Source organism: Protobothrops mucrosquamatus, unplaced genomic scaffold (genome assembly GCF_001527695.2).
Source record: "Protobothrops mucrosquamatus isolate PMUCROS unplaced genomic scaffold, P.Mucros_1.0 scaffold846, whole genome shotgun sequence".
NCBI lineage: Eukaryota > Metazoa > Chordata > Lepidosauria > Squamata > Viperidae > Protobothrops > Protobothrops mucrosquamatus.
The window spans coordinates 93260-114331 of record NW_015387101.1 but is presented as its reverse complement, the minus strand read 5'-3'; positions in this window follow the sequence as shown (position 1 = coordinate 114331).

The window sequence follows — 21072 nt, the reverse complement described above, 5'->3', positions numbered from 1 at the left end:
CATTGAAAAAGAAGTGCTTTGTAATATTTTATGGCAAGCCACTTATTCTTATAAAATACAATAAATATTACTAAAATATGTGATGCATTAGAAATAACAGTTGTCCATGGATGCTGAACACTGATTATAAATTATAAGCAATCTGTTGATATCAAAAACATCAAAGAAAGAATGTTAAAATGCATAGAAAGTCTGTTTTAGTTCTTGGACCTATATCATCAGCTCTCTGAAGAGTAGTCATTCAGATAGTTGCCTCCGAAAAGGTCTAAACTTTGAAAGAAAGGTTGAAAGAATACAGCGGACAAATGCCTTCATTTATTCAACAATCAGGAGACATGTCATGCATTGGTCTGACAACAGACTCTGTCATGGCCTCTTAATATTACATTGTCTTATTAAAAATCAGACTTGATGGAAATTTTACTGTATGCATAATATTAAAAATATTCTTGATATATCTCAGCAGTGTCTTTTTTTTAAAGAAATTTAGGTTACTTATGAAGTCAATGCCTCAACAGCTTGTTAAGAAACATAAACACTTCCAAATGCTCTCTCAGACTAAGAGAGAGGAGAAAATGAACAAATTAAAAAACAGCATTGATGTCACTCTATTGAGAAGGCTTCACATTTGATGATACAGCTTATACCAAGGCCATAATACAGTCTTATGAGCACTGTAAAAACAATGTAATGTTTACTAGTTATTAATATGGATTTGTTAACAAACCTTGTTATTTTCATTTTTGATTGGTAATTGGAGGAATGCTTTGGATATTAATTAACTTTTCCATTGATAGATAGATAGATAGATAGATAGATAGATAGATAGATAGATAGATAGATAGATAGATAGATAGATAGATAGATAGATAGATAGATAGATAGATAGANTATGATCACAATTGAGATCAGAATTTCTGTTTCTAAGCAAGGCAGTTTTTAAGTGAGTTGTGCCTGATTTTAGGATCTTATCTGCGGTAGTTGCTAAGCGAATCACTTCATATGTTAAGTGAATCATGCAATGGTTGAGCAAATTGTAACTGTTCAAAATTACAATGGCACTGAAAAAAGGCGCTTACAACTGATCCTCGCACTTACAACTGTCACAGCATCCCCAGGGACACATGATCAAAATTCAGACACTTGGCCACCAGCATGAAGTTACAATGGCCGAAGTGTCCCGGAATCACATGATTGCCATTTCAACCTTCCAAGTTGGCTTTCAACAAGCTAAGTCAATGGGGGTAACCAGATTGGCTTAACCACCGCATGGTTCATAGGTTGTGGGAGAACCTGTACTTACAAGATCTTATCTCCCTATCAGAATTAGCCCACACTGTGTGCTGCTCTGGAAAAGGTCTTCTCCAATCCCCACTCAACATGAGCTTATGGCCTTCTGGTGGAACACCTTGCCATCTGAGATAAGAGAAGCCCTCACCTTGCCTGCATTTCTCAAATAAGTAAAAACTGTCACCTTCTTTTTGAGACAATGGGGACCTGGACCATTTTTGTCATTTTTATTTGTTTTTGAAGTTCATTTTGTATGTAAACTGCTCTCAACTGTGAGAAGTTAAATAGCATAGAAATGTGACAATAAATAAGAAGAGACACTGCTGCCAGACTAGTAATAAGGTCACCAACTGGTATCATTCCGTGTAAAAAGAAAATAGTGGCTAAGATTCACTCCCACTTGAACTTCATTATTGGGGTTGATCAATATAATGTAACAGTGATAACTGCTTATCTACCTGCTCTGGATTCTCTGCATCCTGTAGATTTCAAAACTTAATCAGGGTGACTAGGATAGTATCTATTCTAACTCCTGGGTTATTAATTCAGTCAAACAAGGGCTGACATGATGAGTAATGCCATTTAAGTGAACATTATTCACTTCAAATATTAAAAATAAATAAATAATTCAGATATCTGCAACTTTTTATTCTTTTCAAGGCCCAAGGAAGAGGAAGAAGTCATGGCACATGGAAACAATAAAGAAAATAAATACCAATCAAATATATCAATGGAAGGCTAGACTTCATTCTTTTACCAGACAGAAGGAAAGCAATTACTTGAGGGACGTAATGTATTTGCCTACCCCTACACAGCCATGACTAACTTTGTCATGACTGAGTATTGTAGCTCATGTAAGAATGGCAAATGATGCTGCTTTCATAGCCATGCCTTAGAGCTCCATATAATGGGGAGAGAAATGTGACTTATTCCGGAAGCCTTCAGTTCTGTCTTCTGGAGAGGGGTGTGTGTGTGATGTTCCAGTTATCAGAATGAACATAGATACATCATTTCTGAATTCTTTTAAAAAAAACGGTAATACAAATGCACCCTTGCAAACCTCATAAAAGAATGAAAGTGGGTTTGTACTTGTTGACTTTGAAACAAAAAAGACAGAATACAGCATATCCCCAAATAATTGCAAATATAACTATTTATGTGTAGGGATGCTCTTTCCCAGGTCATCCCCTTTGTATGTTAGGCAAAGTGAACGGTCGGGCTCACATTTGTTTCTGGATGGGAAACCAAAATCCAGTATGATCTTCAGAGAGGTTTGTGTCCTTAGGGTGCTTAGGGTATTTCTATATGCATTTAAAGGAGAACCCAATTTACACAACAACTATTTACCTCACTTTTATTTTTTAAAACTCCCAGATTGAAGCTGTGAAGGAAATTTTGACTTCAGTGAAGGGCAACTTTCCCCACCTGCATCATAGGGAACGAAGTTGATTTTTGGTTTTTTTTCCCTCCAACACATATATCCCACAATGCAACTACCAAGAAATTGTGTATACAATGGATAAAAAGGAAAACTCCTGTGCTTAAACAAAATGTTGTAGTTTGTATGACAGCACAGTGTCTACAAGAGACTGCATATCAGCCAAGATTTGATGTGAATTATGATTCAAGCTACATTTGCAATTCAATTGAAAAGGTCAAGTCAGTTTGATTAGAAATTTCAGTTCAAATTGTCAAATTAAATCAGTGCCAAGGTTTGATTTGCTTTAAATGCATTTTTGCATGTGCAAAAGTCCATTTCATTTTCAAATCAGCATTAAGGCACCTGGCTAGATTCAGAACCTCAAGATTTTAGTTCAATATTCAAAATGGTGAGTCAATCAAATCAACTTCTAATCAAAGCTCCACACAACTCTAGTTTAAAGATTGATTATGTGTCATCAAATCATTGTCAACTCTTAGTGACCACATAGATAGATTTTCTCCATAATGATCTGTCCCTAATCTGATTTTTCAGGTCATCTTCTTCTTTTCTGTTCTACCTTTCCCAGCATTAGGACCTTCTTTGCACAATGTTCCCAAAATAGGATAATTTGAGCTCGGTCATTTGTCCCTCAGGTAAGTACTCTGGATCCGTTGGATGATCCATTAGTTTGTTTTCTTGACTGTCCACAGTATTTTCATATATTGCTTAAAAATTATCAAGCCGTAATGCTTCTGTAAACAAAGAGTCATCAAGAAATTGACCTACCTTTACTTTTAATGTATTCTGCAAAAGCATATGTTTCATATTGCTTAAATTTATTGGACTACTCTTTTTTCACTCTACATGTATTATCCAAAGCATATCCTGGTTAGGGGCACATGGCACAGAAACATCTCCCTAAAGTAACTGCATTAAAAACTATCTCTGTTTTTTTTCCCTGGTAGCCTGCCAGCATCCAGGCCCTGATACTTATGTAGGAGGTGGTTACAGTAAACCTATGTAAATGACATTAGTCATTCTAAATCAGCACCTGTGAGACTAAGTGCTTACAATTACAGGTAAAAGTGTCTGCAGGCCTGCTCTACAAAAGGTGGAAGATCGCAGCCTAGGGAATACAGCCACACAATATCACACTGTGCATGTCAATATCTCTGAAACTGCAGCCTCAAAGAGGAATATAACAATCTACCTCTTTCATCGTTTGATGGAATGAACGTGTCTATTCAGCGTACAGTGAGTCAGATAAATGATATTTCCCTGTCTTTGACTAGACTGCTCCTTTTGCTAAAAACAACCGATTTTACAGTGATTTCTTAAAACAATCATCCCAAACCTTCAGACAGAAGGCCAAACATGACACTAGAACGTCAGGCTGTGTTCTCAAATAAAAACAGTAGGAGGAACCAGGATTAATTTAGTTATGTTAAATTAATTGAATCATAGTGGAACAATTACTTCTCATCTAATTATGTTTTCCATGCTGTTGCATTGAAAATTTTTTTTTTTTTTAAATCAGCAACGTTTGGAGGAACTGTGTAAGGTACACCAAAAGATACAGCCACGGAACCACGGAACTTGTGTACCCAAACTTACATGAATGAGAGCTTATCATCAGGGCCACCACTTCATGTATCTCCTCTTAGATAAGTAGTACGATTGCAATAATTTACTACATTCCTAGATATAATAATAAACTGAATTGAGATTGCCTCAAAGAAGATTTATATAATATTGCATGAGTTTAAAACTAACCTCAGTTACTAACTAACCTCATTAGATGGATTTCCATATCAGTTTTCTTTCTAGAAGAAATATTGCAAGAGTTACGCTGTGTTTCATTTAAGGTGCCAGGCTAGAAACCTGGAGACGGTGAGTTCTTAGGCATGAAGGCCCGTCCATTTCACAGGGTTATTGTTGTGGTGATAATAGGAAGAGGAAAGAGTGTTAGGTATTCACTACCTAGTTATAAAAAAATAATGAAATTGGGATTATAAATAAAATAATAAATAAAATAAAACAAAAATAATAATAATAATAATAAATAGTTATGCACTTATGAGACTACTTGCCTTGTCCCAGCTCTAGTCAGTTTAGGAAGAGGAAATTGAAGATACAAGTCAAGTCCCATGCAACAGACTAATTGGCTATTTCTGCATAGAATTAGCCAGATGAAGTTATGAAAGGGGTTTTATATCAACCATTTCAGTTTCAGCCCACCTTAGTATCCTCATTTGCACCATAACAATGTTTTCTTTTTAGCTTTCAGAGTTGGCATCAGTGCTATTGGCTGACATAATGTGTAAGGCAGGGGTGTCAAACTCAATTTCACTGAGGGTCGCATCAGCATTGCGGTTGCCCTCGGGGGGGGGCGGGTGTGTGTGACCAGGGTGGGTGCGGCCTACTGGGTGGGTGTGGATGGAGTGAGTGTGGCCTACTGGGTGGGCATGGCCAGCTCTACATTGTTTGCATCAAGGGTGCCTGTGGGGGCCTTGGCAGGAGTGGGACAGATCTGAGGGTCTCTGGCAGAAGGGGGTGGAACCGGGGCAAGTGCCAAGGCACGGTCCATTTCTTCATTCCTCACAAAGGATGACACCTCCCCAGCATGCACCCAGGGGGCGGGGCTGACACAGCAGGGGCTGGTTCATCGGTGTTTCTAGATGGCCTTGTGGAGCTAAGACTGAATGTGTTTCAGCATAGATGGCCACCACAAAATTGTACATTGGCTCATGGCCGGCCTGGGCCAAGGCCAAGGCAGCGGGGCCCGTTCCCTCACTGTTTCCATGATGGATTCACGGGCCACATGAAACCATTTCGCGGGCCGCATCCGGCCCCCGGGTCTTGTGTTTGACATGTTTGGTATAAGGTGTAATTGGTATAAATACTACCATGTGCATGGTGTGGTACTGCCCACCCAATGGAATTATTTCAGATGTACAAACTGTACTACACCTGAGTGACTCTATAGTTTATCAATGTACATAATGGGGGTTTGCAATTTCAAGAATTTCTTTGTATGCAAACGTCTCCTGAGTTTGTGCTTTCTCTGCTGCACTCTAGATGGCATTATGATGCTGAAACCAGTGATCTACCGCAGATTATAATCTTTCTGGGAGAGTATAATATGTAAACAGTAAAAGCAAATGAAAAAATCTGGAAGCTCTATTTTACTATGAAGTGTTAACTCTTCTTTCAATATTTCTAGTCCAATTGGAAACAGCAAAATAGATAATAAAACATATTGCACCCAAGATATCCCATCTCATCTTACTTTCAGAAATCCAAGATACACATTCTAAATATACATAAAAGGCTTTGGTGGTCATTGAAATTATAGTGCTATTTAATATTTGGGTGTATCTCAGTATGTGGCATACACTGGTTGGTTTGGTGAAGTCATTTTTTGATGTTACTTTCAGTGAAATTTAGGGAAACAGGGAAACACGTTTGACTTTGCATAAACTGAAACCTAAGCTAGAGAGCCTTGAATAGCAAGATCTCATTTTCTGGGCTATTTACCAGAGTTTAAACTTAGACCAGGGACATTTCTGTTTCTGCTGTGGTCTCATAGTTCTATACTACTTAGTTCAGTCTGGGTATGTAATAAAAAAATCTAAATTTTCTCTCTTCCCCTCAGGGCAAGATTGTTCTTAAGTAGCCTGGTAGTGACAGGAGAAGGGTGGAGATATCTCTGCTGGATCTACTAGCTGAAACCATCAAGAAGAATTGCTTTTCTTTCTTCCCTCCCTATACTTTAGGACAGGGGTCTTCAAACTTGGCCCTATTATGACTTGTGGACTTCAACTCCCAGAATTCGTCAACCAGCGTGCCTGGCTGAGGAATTCTGGAAGTTGAAGTCCACAAGTCATAAAAGGCCCAAGTTTGAAGACCCCTGCTTTAGGAGGAGATGATTCTTAAAGAGAACAGTGATGGGCAAGGCAGGGAGCATAGATATTTGGTGAGTGTCCTGGCACTGTTGCCTATCTGGATATACAAAAACAAGGATATTGCCTAGATAGAGTCTTTTGTAACCATGAAGTTGTTTCTATTTTCAGGCGCCCTCTTTATAAAATATGACTGCCACTTGAACCTTCTGCAAAATACTATTTTTCTTCTTGTTGGCTCTGCATTTGAGAAAAAAAGCTTGAAATAAGAACAGCTTGAGAAGACAGCTGACTGATAAATGGGTTGCTACTGAGAGTACACAGTGGTAAAGCAAATGAGCTTCTATCTTTCCTTGCTTTTTTTTAAATGATAAAAACCATATCTTAGTGAACCTTGTAATAATTAGGGAAATATAATTGATTGGCAGAAAGGAGCCTCACTGCCTCCAAGAATTACAGAACCCATGGTATACATAATGACAAATAAAGACTACATTTCCCAGCTAAGAATTTCAATTGTGTGTGCCTTTGAGTCAGGTTGGCCTAGTCCTGGCAATATTTTTTGACAATATTTCAGAAATATTTGTTGTTGCCAGCTTCCTAGGGCTAAGGGCCTAAGGTCACACAGCTGACTTTGTGCCTAAAGTGGGAGTAGATTGCATGATAGTTTGTAGTTCTGGTCTGGTGCTTTAACCATTACACCAGTGGTTCTCAACCTGTGGGTCGGGACCCCATTTGGGGTCGATCGACCATTTCATGGGGGTCGCCAAGCAAGGCTGTCCACCATTTTTTTGTCCATTTTTTTCCCCCTTTTCCGGTGGGTGCCTTACCTCCCTTGGGCTGGGCCAGCTGGTGGTCGGCCTGCTCCGTCTCTGCCGCTTGCCAGCTACGCCTCGGCCAGCGCAGGGGGCGGAACCACGCATGCGTGGTGCTCCCGGGCAGGGAAAGTCCTCGACTTACGACCGGTTGGGTAGTCCTCGACTTACGACCGGTTTAGTCCTCGACTTACGACCGGTTTAGTCCTCGACTTATGACCGGTTGGGGTCACGGCATTAAAAAGGTTGAGAACCACTGCATTACACCATTTTTCAATTAAATTTTAATAGAAGCCTTCTCCTGCAGTTGCAAGTAATACTGTAATTGCTGATTTTGATTCTAAATTGCTGTTACCTATAAATTGTAATCACAAATACTTTAAAAAAGATATACTAATCTGCAATGACAAACTACAAAATTGAATAGCTCCATTATATAAATTAATAGACTGCATATAAGAAAAAAATATATGGCCCTTCTTGAAATATTGAGTCACAGAAATGATTATAAGAAAGCAAAGAAGTAGAGAGAGATATTTCCTCCCCCTATTTGAATTAGTGCCTAATTCTGAATTTACAAGCTTTGGATAATATGATTTTATTGAAGGCAATTGGTTTCCCAATATGTACCACAGAATACTGGACTAGATAAGATGCTGCTCCAATTTAACAGTTCTTATTTGAAATTATACATCCATATGAAGTCCAAATGTGACAACTGATGCACAAGAGGTGACTTGAGGACATCTTACAGAATAACAGAGTTGGAAGGGATCTTAGGGGTCTTCTAGTCCAATCCACTGCTCAAACAGGAGACCCTATACCATTCTGGACAAATTGCTGTTCAATCTCTTCTTAAAAACTTCTAGTGATGGTGCACCTACAACTTTTGAAGGCAAGCTGCTCCATTGATTAATTGTTCTCACTGTCAGGGAATGTCTCTTTAGTTCTAGATTGGATCTCTCATGGATAAGTTTCCATCTGATACTTCTTGTCCTGCTCTCAGGTGCTTTGGAGAATAGATTGACCCCCTCTTCTCTGTGACAGCTCCTCAAATATTGGAAGACTGCTCTCATGTCACCTCTAATCCTTCTTTTAATTAGATTAGACATACCTAGTTCCTGCAACTGTCCATCATATGGTTTAGCCTCCAGCCCTCTAAGCATCTTTGTTGCTGTTTTCTGCACTCTTTATAGAGTCACAACGTCTTTTTTGTATCATGGTACAAAACCATGTATTCCACGTGGGCTCATAGCAAGTAGTAAAAAGTGGTACTAATACTTTGTGTGATCTTGATAATATGCCTAGGACTGCATTGGGGTCTTTTGGCAGCTGCAGTACCCAGCTGTCTCATACTTAAGTGGTTGTCCACTAGGACTCCTAGATCCCTCCCACAGTTACTGCTGCTGAGCCAGGCATCACCTATTCCAGGAGTGTGAAACTGCCGGCCCGCGTGCCGGATGCGTCATGCCGAAACCACACCCACCCCATTGCCGGCAATGGAAAAAAAGTCGTGATACGTCGCAACACATCACATGACGTTGCAAGTTTGACACCCCTGACCTATTCTATATCTGTGCATTTGGTAACATGTAAAGTAAATTTTCCTCTCGTAAAACAGTACAATAAAAATTGAGCAAAGGTCAACAAACAGGATGTCATGGTTCCGAAAGAAGAAGCTCTTCATCGGATGTTCTTGCTTGACACAGAAATGGAAATCTGAAGGCATGAGAGAAGAAGGACTGAATGCTTGGAAGTACAAGGAAAAGTAATCAATATAGGTGGTCCTTGATTTATGATTGTAATGGAACCTGCCATCACTGTTGTAAGTTATGTAAATTGGATCATCCACGTGATTGACCTGATTTTATGATCATTTTTGCAGCAGTCATTAAGCAAACACTACAGACATTAAGTGAACCACTGGTTCACTATGGGCTGGTTTTGCCAAAACACAAAAGTAACACAGCCACTTACTTACTGTGGGATGCTCCAAACAACTGTAAATGCAGTTAGGCTGCTGAGAAATGGGGAGGGGGCTATTGGAACTTGAGAACCAAGTTGTAAGTATCCCAGGGAGGTCCATTATAACTTCAAACAGTCACTAAGTGGCCAGTCATAAGTCGAGGATTAGCAATAGTAATAGCAGTAGCATTTAGGCTTATATACCACCCCATAGTACTTTATAGCACTCTCTTGGCAGTTTACAATATCAGCATTATTTGCATATTGCCCCCAACAATCAGGGTCCTCATTTTACCAACCTCAGAAGGGTGGATCACTGAGCCAACCTTAAGCCCCGTCAGGATCGAATTCCAGGCTGTGGGCAGAGTTTGCCTGCAATACTGTATTTTACCACTGTGCCATCACATTATCTGTAATGTTTCTGAGGAAAAGCATAGTTAGTGGCTAGAACACTGAAAAAGAAGTGCTTTGTAATATTTTATGGCAAGCCACTTATTCTTATAAAATACAATAAATATTACTAAAATATGTGATGCATTAGAAATAACAGTTGTCCATGGATGCTGAACACTGATTATAAATTTTAAGCAATCTGTTGATATCAAAAACATCAAAGAAAGAATGTTAAAATGCATAGAAAGTCTGTTTTAGTTCTTGGACCTATATCATCAGCTCTCTGAAGAATAGTCGTTCAGATAATTGCCTCCGAAAAGGTCTAAACTTTGAAAGAAAGGTTGAAAGAATACAGCGGACAAATGCCTTCATTTATTCAACAATCAGGAGACATGTCATGCATTGGTCTGACAACAGACTCTGTCATGGCCTCTTAATATTACATTGTCTTATTAAAAATCAGACTTGATGGAAATTTTACTGTATGCATAATATTAAAAATATTCTTGATATATCTCAGCAGTGTCTTTTTTTAAAAAGAAATTTAGGTTACTTATGAAGTCAATGCCTCAACAGCTTGTTAAGAAACATAAACACTTCCAAATGCTCTCTCAGACTAAGAAAGAGGAGAAAATGAACAAATTAAAAAACAGCATTGATGTCACTCTATTGAGAAGGCTTCACATTTGATGATACAGCTTATACCAAGGCCATAATACAGTCTTATGAGCACTGTAAAAACAATGTAATGTTTACTAGTTATTAATATGGATTTGTTAACAAACCTTGTTATTTTCATTTTTGATTGGTAATTGGAGGAATGCTTTGGATATTAATTAACTTTTCCATAGATAGATAGATAGATAGATAGATAGATAGATAGATAGATAGATAGATAGATAGATAGATAGATAGATAGATAGATAGATAGATAGATAGAGNGATAGATAGATAGATAGATAGATAGATAGATAGATAGATAGATAGATAGATAGATAGATAGATAGATAGATAGATAGATAGATAGATGGATGGATGGATGGATGGATGGATGGATGGATGGATGGATGGATGGATGGATGGATGGATGGATGGATGGATGGATGGATGGATGGATGGATGGATGGATGGATGGATAGATGGATGGACGGACAGACAGAGAGACAGACAGATAACCTTTATTGTCATTATTTTACTGTGGGCACATTGGCACACATTAAAAATGAAATTTAGTTGCTTGCTCTCAAAGTGTACACATACATAACACATATTTAAACATGCTATATACAACATATGTATAAACCTACACCCTTACATATAAATAACATAAATATTAATCACCGTCCAAAGTATCCCATGAGAATCTGATTAGCAAGTTAGTTAAGTATGGTCTCGATGGCCTGACTATTTGCTGATTTTTACAGCTGGTTTGAAAACTGTTTTCAATCATCAGTGGATTCTCATTAAATTGGAGTAAATTGTCAAGTGAGGGGCTACAATGTTTGGCCATGGGTGCAGTTTATTTTAACATTTTCATTAAGTACTTGGAGAAATATTTAAAAGCTTTAATTGCTTTTTTCATTGCTTAGTTTCATCAAATACTTGGTAGAGGAAATGTTTACAAGTTTGCAGGTGGCATAACATTGAGTGACATAGCCAGGGCTTTTTTTCTCATAGAACGCCCAGAACGGAGTTCCGGCACCTTTTTTGGATGAAACCTTGTAGGGTAGGCAAGGCGGGTTGTATGACGTGTGTGAGTTCCGGCACCTTTTTTTTTTAGAAAAAAAACACTGGATATAGCTAATACGAGAGAGAGAGAGAGAGAGAGAGAGAGAGAGAGAGAGAGAGAGAGAGAGAGAGAGAGAGAGAGAGAGAGAGAGAGAGAGAGAGAGAGAGAACAAAATTAAATTTTAATGGAGAAAATTGTTTGCTTATGAAAACAGAAAATCAAGTGCCTGCACACAGGACGGAGAAACTTGAGAATTTTGGACTTATAACTGATTATAATCTGAATAAGAGTCAGCAGGGTATAATGGCCATAAACAAAGGCAAATACAGTTTTATGCTGCATCAGTTATAATACAGTATAGAGCAATTCTACATTGCAGCCTAAGCGGTTTATCTCCCATGCTGCTCATGCTGTTCCTTAAGCCTATTTCAGAAATTCTACTATGGATTGCAGTGGGTTGAAAATAGACCTGGACTGATGTATAGTCTCAACCATGCTCCTTGCAAGATCTGACTGACCATCCTCCTATTTCTACTCCTTCTCATCCATGCAACGCTGGCTCCTCTGTGAACTAGTATATCAGTGCTTGTCTTTTTTTTTAGGGATTGTTCCTTTTCACTAGTTCCTGTGCTTGCTTGCTTGCTTGCTTGCTTGCTTGCTTTTTCTTTGCACATATGAATACATTCATCCTTCACTCTTTCTTCTCACCCTTCCTTCCCATATGAACAGATAGCGGGGCTGCGGCCAGGAGGGCCTTTGCACAGGTTCATCTTGTGCACCAGTTAGAGAGGCCCTTCAAATGGTCACTTATGCTTTGTTCACTTGCAACTGGACTACTGCAATGTGCTCTACATGGTGCTGCCCTTGAAGACGATCCTGAAGCTACAGCTGGTCCAAAATGGGGTCCATTTTCTCTAAAGTGCTTAAGCCAGCTTGGGTTAGAAAACAGTAATTTTGAATTCAAGATGAAATTCAATTCAGTTCAAAACAGTAGTTCTGATTTCAGTGTGGAAAGCACAGGTGCACAGTGCATTTTCATTAAGCTGGGAGTATGTTTGTAGAGGGTGGGGGACAATATTCTGCATTCCAGTATTGAGGAAGCATTGATTGACTCATACTGGCAATGGGCCAAACAGAAAATTCGGATCTGCCAGTTTCCAAATAATAACCCTAACTTTTTACTTTTTTGATATATTAATTCCATAAGATTGACATCATATAGCTCTTATTTCTGCACATTAATTTTATACGAATGACATCTTGTATTCTGAGCCATAAGCTCTGGACTTTCATTATATAGAGACTTAATAACTTAATAAATGATTATACTATCTAGATAGTTATGCAAGTATGAAAAGCTAGAAAGGTAGTCCTAACAGCTTTTTAATTGGTTTACCTCAATTGGCAATGGGGGGAAAAAGCAGCATTTTCACTCAGTACTTTTTCTGCTAGTCCCTGCAAATTAATTATCTGTCTACAGCAACTCTACTTGTGATGCTGTGTGCCAGTGCCTGCTTTGTGTCTACCCTTAGGTATACAATTTCATGGAAGCCAGAGCCTCAATTAGGTATTATTCAAACAGCTTGGGTCTAGCTGTGCATTCCAAGTCATGCCCTGTGTGCTTAACAGCTGCTAGAATCCATCTGAATGATCATTGTCCATATGCTATGGGCATGAAAGAATGACATCCTGGTGATGGAAAACCCCCTAATTGCCACCTTTGCTTGTAAACCCCACTAGAGCTAAATGCTTAAGATGAGTGATTATTCAGAACCATGTTAGCAACCTCTTCAGTGAGCATAGTCTTAATTAATTTTCAAACATGTTAATCATGTATTATATATGAAGCTCCATAATAATTTTGCACATAAAGGCATACAACCTCAACAAGCATTGAAGATTCAACTGAAAAAATTAAAAAGTCAGAGGGAGAATCAGCAGCTGGAAATCCAAGATGGGCTTTACAAAATCTAGGATGAGTCGTCAGAGCCTTTCCAAAAGCAGTTAGCATAGGGGAAAGATTCTTAAATAAATGTGGAGTGACTGCATTGGCATAAATGAAAATTAAACTGTTTTCAAGATGTGACTTTTAAGACATCAGATTGCTAACTACATTATTATTTAAAGTAATGATGTGCAACCCAACTGAAGTGCAATGACAGAAAGGGGAAAGAAATGGAGAAGAAAGAAGGAATTGATGCAGGTGATAATTCTTAAATAATAATATAACCATTCTTCTAGCGACCCGATGAAAACATAATTGGGAGACAAGTATTAAAACAATAGTTCACCCAGTGAAGTGAACTCAATTTTATCCTGGCTATTGAGGGAAGCAGCCTGGGGAGGGAGGAGCCAGGATGACAGCTGATCTCACCATGTGGAAAGACCCTCTGGGGACTGTACCACATCAGAAGATTGATGGGTGGGTGGGTGGGTGTGGAATTGTAATTGTGAATGCTTTCCAAGAGTTTTTTTTTTTAAAATGCCTGAATTTGCTCTCTGCACTTCCCCCCCCCCCCCAGAAGACCACACATTAAGGAGAAAACTAATTTTAAATCTATTTTTGTTTGTGCTCTAGTTTTCCATTATTTGGGAAGTTGTACATATTAAATTGTCCATTTACTGAATATATAGAGTCACTTGTCATTTTTCAGGGCAGATCCACATTCCCTGCTTGACCCATCATCAGTATAGGCCAGGGGTAGGCAACCTCGGCTCTTTTATGACTCATGGACTTCAACTCCCAGAATTCCTGAGTCAGCATAGCTGACTCAGGAATTCTGGGAGTTGAAGTCCATGAGTCATAAAAGAGCCGAGGTTGCCTACCCCTGGTATAGGCCATTCACCACTACCTGAGCACAGGAATGGATGATGTCATCCATTTCTGTCTCATTGCAAATGCATCGCGTGGCCTTGTTTTCCAGCTGCTTTTAAGACCAGAGCCATCTTAAGACCTTTAGAGGACATACTGCCTCTAAGTATCATTCATTAATACTTTATTCCACTCTAGCAGAGTCCAGAAGCTTCCTTTCTCTTTAAAAAATTTTTAAAATAATATTTAAATTTCAACACAAGAATGTTGCTGTTTTGTTTCTATGATGCTGAGCTTCTTTGTAGAGTACTTCTTTGCTGCAAAGTTTCCATGAACCTACTGAAGAATTTAGGAAGAAAGGAACAATCTATTTCCTATTGCCTTTATTACTCTGGCACTGGAGCTAGGATAGTACCTTAAGGAAAAAGGAAAAGGTAAAAAAAATGAAGAGATGAGTATTAATATCAAAGGAGATAATGTGGGGGAAGAAGAATGAAGGCATCTATGCTTGCAAACATCTGGGAAGCCAAAGGAAAAGCAGGAAAGCTAGTGTCAGAAGTAAGTCTTCATCCTGGTTCATCCAAGCCGGGAATATTANTTCCTGTGTCACGTATTCTGACCTGAGCCCAGGTGTGCCTCTCTGGTATTACTTGATGGTAATGGTTAGTCCTATTATGTCCCAAAAGTCATCTCCTGCTTCCCTGAGGATGGGGCTAATGACTGCTAGAGTTTGGGTGGGGTATGCAGATTTTCTCTTTGTCTTCTTGAGTTCCTGGCTCCAACCTACCTGATGGTCCCACATCTGCATTTGTATAGGGCTGGTTCCTGCTTGGGGCAAAGAGATGATGCCAGGTTTGGTTTCTGCTTTTCAAAAAATGCTTTTTAAAAATCCTTTTGGTGAAAAATATGTTTTCCTGCCTTTTTTATATTTCCTTCTCTGGGGTAACTTCCCTCACTAGTAAGGAGGGAACAAACCCTAGAAGGAAATAAACAGGAACTGACAGACTGAGGTAAATGGAGTGTCAGGGTTACAGTAGCATCTGTGGCAAGGAGGGATGTTCTTTCCTTCCAGGTGGTTTGCCTACCTTTAGACCCCACCTGGCATCCAGCTCTTACCTGTGACTTCCTGTAGCCATTTGCATGTGACAGCAGCCATACCACAGGCAACAGCTTTGACAAGCTGGCTAAACTAAGTTTAACTTGCAAGATACAATACTGACACTGTAGTCCTGAGAGAGATTTGTCTTGCCAATAAAGGGCAGCTGACTGAAATTGGTGGTGGATACACATTTTTCTGGAATGGCATTATAATATTGGATTTGCTGTCAGGAGATAACCTTGTTCAGAAACAAGGTTAGCCTCCCCAAGGATGTGAGTGATCAACTCATGACTCTGCAGCTATCAAGCCCAGGCCCAAAGATGACACAGTAAAGTCCAATTATTTGCTTAAACCTAATGGACAGAATCTTGCTAACTAAAGCTATAATATTCTACCCTGATAGATGTATCCTGAACTTCCTCCTCTCTTCCCCATCCATGCAGTCTCTTAATTAGGGCTTGTCTCCAATGCTTAGTCTTCAAGCAATTTAACTGTACACTTAGATAGGAATGACAGGACTTCATCAACACAAGAATCTGAAGTAACACCAGTGATACGTGTACGTAAACCTCCTCCTTATGAAGATAATTCCTGGATTTGTGGATATGTTGCCCATCATTAACTGTTCAAATTATAAGCACTTGATTTCATTGTAACAATTCAGTGGGAACTATTGGAAGCTGGCTGTATTTGCATTGCCTTAAACCATAATGTCTATAAATCCCAGTTCTTGATCATCCTGGACCATGTCTCTAAATGTGATGGAAAACCTAAACAAAAACACAGATCTAATTTTTGTTGAGCACATGGGTATTTAGATAAGATAAGATAAGATAATCTTTATTGTCATTTTTTTACTGTGGGCACAACGGCACACATCAAAAATGAAATTTAGTTGCCTGCTCTCAAAGTGAAACACATACATGACACACACCTAAACATACTATGTACAACATATCTATAGACTCACACTCCTACATATACATAACAAATAAATATTAAATACTGTCCATCTTGAATATATAATGGAAGGAGGAAGCTTGAGAGTTCACAAAGTTAATGCTGTATGGAATGAAACTATGGCTGAATCTGGATGTTCTGCTACAGATACCACAAAGCCTCCTCCCAGAAGGTAACAAGGAAAACAGGTCATGAAGAGGATGTGTGGTGTCCCAGATGATCTTATGGACCCTGCTCAAGCAGCGCTTCTGTGCTATGTCCTGGATGGGAGGAGGGAGCTGCCAATGATCTTTTCGGCCATCCTCACCACTCTCTGCACTGCCTTCCTGTCTGAAGCAGTGATGCTTCCAAACCAGACTGTGATGCTGTATGCTCTCGATCGCCCCCCTGTAGAAAGTGGTCAGGACAGGGGAAGGAAGATGTGCTTTTCTCATGCGATGTAGAAAATGCAGGCGCTGCTGTGCCCGCTTCACGAGTTTCTCACTGTTGAGCGACCAAGCCAGCCTACTCATTAGCTACACACCCAGGAATTTGATGCTGGTAACCATCTCTACAGGTGAATCATTAATGCACAGAGAAGTGTGGCTGTGCCTGCCTTTTCTGAAATCGACAATGATCTCTTGGTTTTTCCGGTATTTACAACTAGGCTGTTTTCCTTACCCCAGTTCACCAACCCCTCAATCTCCTTGTGGTAAGCTTCCACCTTGTCATCCTGAATAAGGCCCACTACTGTTGTATCATCTGCAAACTTCACAATATGGTTGGTGGCAAACCTAGCACAACAGTCATTGGTCAATAGGGTGAACAGCAGTGGACTTAAGATGCAGCCCTGAGGAGAACCTGTGCTCAAGAAAATGGTATTAGAGGTATTTGTTCCAACTCGCATATATTGAGGCCTGTTGGTAAGAAAATCAAGAATCCAGTTGCACAAAGGAGTGTTTAAGCCTAAAAGGCCCAGTTTGTCTACTAGATGCTGGGGAATGACTGTGTTAAACGCCGAACTGAAGTCAACAAACAACAAATGCACATGAGTATTTCTTTCCTCTAAGTGCTTCAAGCTCAGATAGAGAATGGAAGAAATGGCGTCCTCCATAGAGCAATTTGGTCAGTAGGCAAACTGAAGCAGGTCAAATGCTGGCGGAAGGCTAGATACAATAGTGACCTTTATCATGCTTTATCAAAGCATTTCATAATGGGGGATGTCAGTGCAACCGGACGGTAATCATTGACACCTGTAATTGTGGACTTTTTTGGCACTGGCAAGATGATGGCCATCTTAAAACATGATGGGACCACTGCCTGCTGCAATGAGAGGTTGAAAATATCTGTGAGAACACAAGCCAGCTCCTCTGCGGATTCCCTGAGGACACGTCCAGGGATGTTATCTGGGCCTGCTGCTTTCCAAATGTTAACTGTCTGCAGTGTTTTCCGGACAGAGGTGACATCACTTGATCATCAGGATGGGGCACAGCTTGCCTAGCAGGAGTGCTATTTGATGGGTATTTACATTGCAGTTGCATTTTTGTGGGTTAAATAACAGCCACTTCCATTCATATGTAGGTGCATTATTCTTTTCTATAGAAATAAAAATAAAACCCAATGCTACTAGAAAAACAATGCAGGAATTAAAAATGGGTCTACCAGGGAATATATCATTATATCAGCTTCCCTACTTACTTTTTCAAAAACCTGTATCTTGTGAAACAGCACAGTTTGGGCCAGTTAGCTACCCAGAACATGATGTCCTGTAAAATATGATAGACATCTAATTCCTGAACCATCTCTTGAATTCTCCACCTCTTTGTTGGAACACACTGTTCTTGTGGAAGATAGCCTGCTGTTATCAACAACAAACTTATATTTGACAGAGGAACTTGGAACTTCAAACTATTTTGCCATTTTGCAGTGGAATTAATGTAATGATAAGGAATTTAATAATAGCATGTTCTCCCAGAGTAGAATCCTACTAGCCTTGTTTACAACCATTCAGTGATAGAGAACCAGAGTAATAAATGAGATTAGTGTGGAAAAAGCATTTCTGGCCTGCGCACCTTTGGAAATTACAGAGCTATGGAGTATCTAAGATACAGGTAGTTGGTTAATCAGTCAGTCATAACTAAATTGTTGCAATCCTGCATTGTTTGCCTCCCATGCTGCTCACAACTATTTCTTAAGCCAAGTTTAGAAATTCCACTATTAATTGCAGTGGATTGTAAATAAGACCACCTTGATGCTCAGTTTAGACTACAAGTAGTCACTGAATTATGATTGTTTATTTAATAACACTTTGAAGTTATGATGGCCTTTGGAAATAGTGCAGGCTAATTTTGCTGACTGCCAGGAGTTTGATCCTGACCGGCTCAAGGTTGACTCAGTCTTCCACCCTTCTGAGTTTGGGCCACATTATTCTCCAAAGCACCAGAGGACAGGACAAGAAACAATGGTTGGAAACTGATCAAAGAGAGAAGCAACCTGGAATTAAGGAGAAACTTCCTGACAGTGAGAACAATCAACCAGTGGAACAGCTTGCCACCAGAAATTGTGGGCACTCCATCACTGGAGATCTTTAAGAAGAGGCTAGACAGTCACTTGTCTGAGATGGTATAGGTTCTCCTGCTTGAGCAGGGGGCCGAACTAAAAGACCTCCAAGGTCCCTTCCAGCTTCTATTCTATTCTATTCTATTCTATTCTATTCTATTCTATTCTATTCTATTCTATTCTATTCTATTCTATTCTAAATGATCAAGGTGTCTGACACAATTCTTGTACAGTTATTGGTTCTGATAATCTCTTCTGATCACTTAATTCCATTCCCACAAGATATAGGATTCAGTTGTGGGCAAATCACACAGTCCATTGTAATTATTAAAGTAGAACTATGAGAGTTTTGCTTTTGCATATGATACACACATTTCCTTAAAATCAAACCAGGGAGAGTGTAAATTTGTTTCCAAAATTGGAACTGAAGTTCCTAGTTGTCATTCCATCATAAGCTGCACAGGCTCTATTTAGTGGCTTGGATGGGAGGTCCTTATAATGTAAGAAAACTAAGAATAGATTTTTCTACACTAGAATTTGCTTTGCAGTTGGAGCTGCTCTGCTGCTTCCTTGTTGATTTGTGGGTGATAGAAAGACTGTTTCTCTCTAAACAGTGTAAACTCTGTCCCTGTAAATGTGCAGTTAGCCATTTTTTAAAGCAATCAGCGCAGTAGATCACTTAAGACACACCACGGTAGCAGTCTTGAAATATCTGGAAAACAGAGTATGTAACTAAGTCTCAAAGTGTTTTTTGCTTTTGGATATATTTGGGGGGTGGGTGTATGTGTGCCTTTGAGTCAGTGTTGATTCCTAGCAATGGCAGGCAAATCTCTGCAGTTCTTCTTGGCACTTTTCAGAACCATTGCTTGGTTCTTAGGGCTGAGAGAGAGCAACAGTCCAAGGTCATCCAGCTGGCTTCATCTCTAAAGTGGGACTAGAACTCCCAGTCTCCTGATTTCTAGCCTGGTGCCTTAACCACTAGGCCAGGAGTAGGCAACCTTGGCTCTTTCATGACTCGTGGACTTCAACTCCCAGAATTCCTGAGCCAGCATGGATGGCTCAGGAATTCTGGAAGTTGAAGTCCACAAGTCATAAAAGAGCCAAGGTTGCCTACCCCTGCACTAGGCCAAAATACTCTCAGTCCTAAGTCCTAATGATAAATCCATAGACAGAAGCTTCCATTGTCTTTCAGGCTCTAGTTTGCATTCATGTTACCAGCAGTGGTTTTTTGCCAGGAAGGTTTTTTTTGCTACGAATATTTTAACTTAAGTATTAAAACTTAATTTTAACTTTGTAACCACCTGGAAATGCATGTGTTCCGTATGGAGTGATATCTAAGTATTCTTATGAAGTTTTTCAAATACCTCACAGATCAGCTGGAATAACAATTTTGTCACCATGGACAAAAAGAATGCAAAGAATGAACTGAGTGTGGTAGGCAGGCTGTGTGATGATTAACTATTTTCTACGAAGTTAAAACGGCCTGCTGCTTGGATCAAAAGCAGTATAAGGTGTTTATGTGAATAAAACAATTAGTAGTAAAGCACAGGTTACTGGTCTGCAAAGTTCTATGTCTTCTAACAGTTGAATGGGATCAGTGGTGGGATTCAAATATGTGAACAACTGGTTCTTTGCGTGGATGCCACTTCCGGAAGTCCATTCTGGGCCTGGGCAACAAAAAATTAGCTACCGGTTCTGCCAAAGTGGTGCAAACCGGCTGAATCTCACCACTGAATTGGATCTAGATCAAAATATTTTGGTATCACCACAAAGTCTGTGCTACTTCACAGAGTTTTGATGAGATGATATTCAACAGGAGTGGGAGAACTCATTAACTTTCATTGGCTGTCAATACATTTGTTTGCACTTTATTAGCAGAACTCATATCCCATAGCCCGTATTTCAATTTTTTTTGAAATGCCTATGCTGCTTTTAAGGCATTCTTTATCAATTTGGGCACTCTACCTTTACGGATCTATGAATATTCTGAAACAGCAGCCTGTTACTTTCTGGTCTCCTTTATGATCTTGAAGCAATACCTGCACAAATGTCTGCAGAATCTGACAATCTTATATGAATGATGACAGGAGTGTGGTGTGGCAAGCTCCACCATAATAATAATAATAATAATAATAATAATAATAAT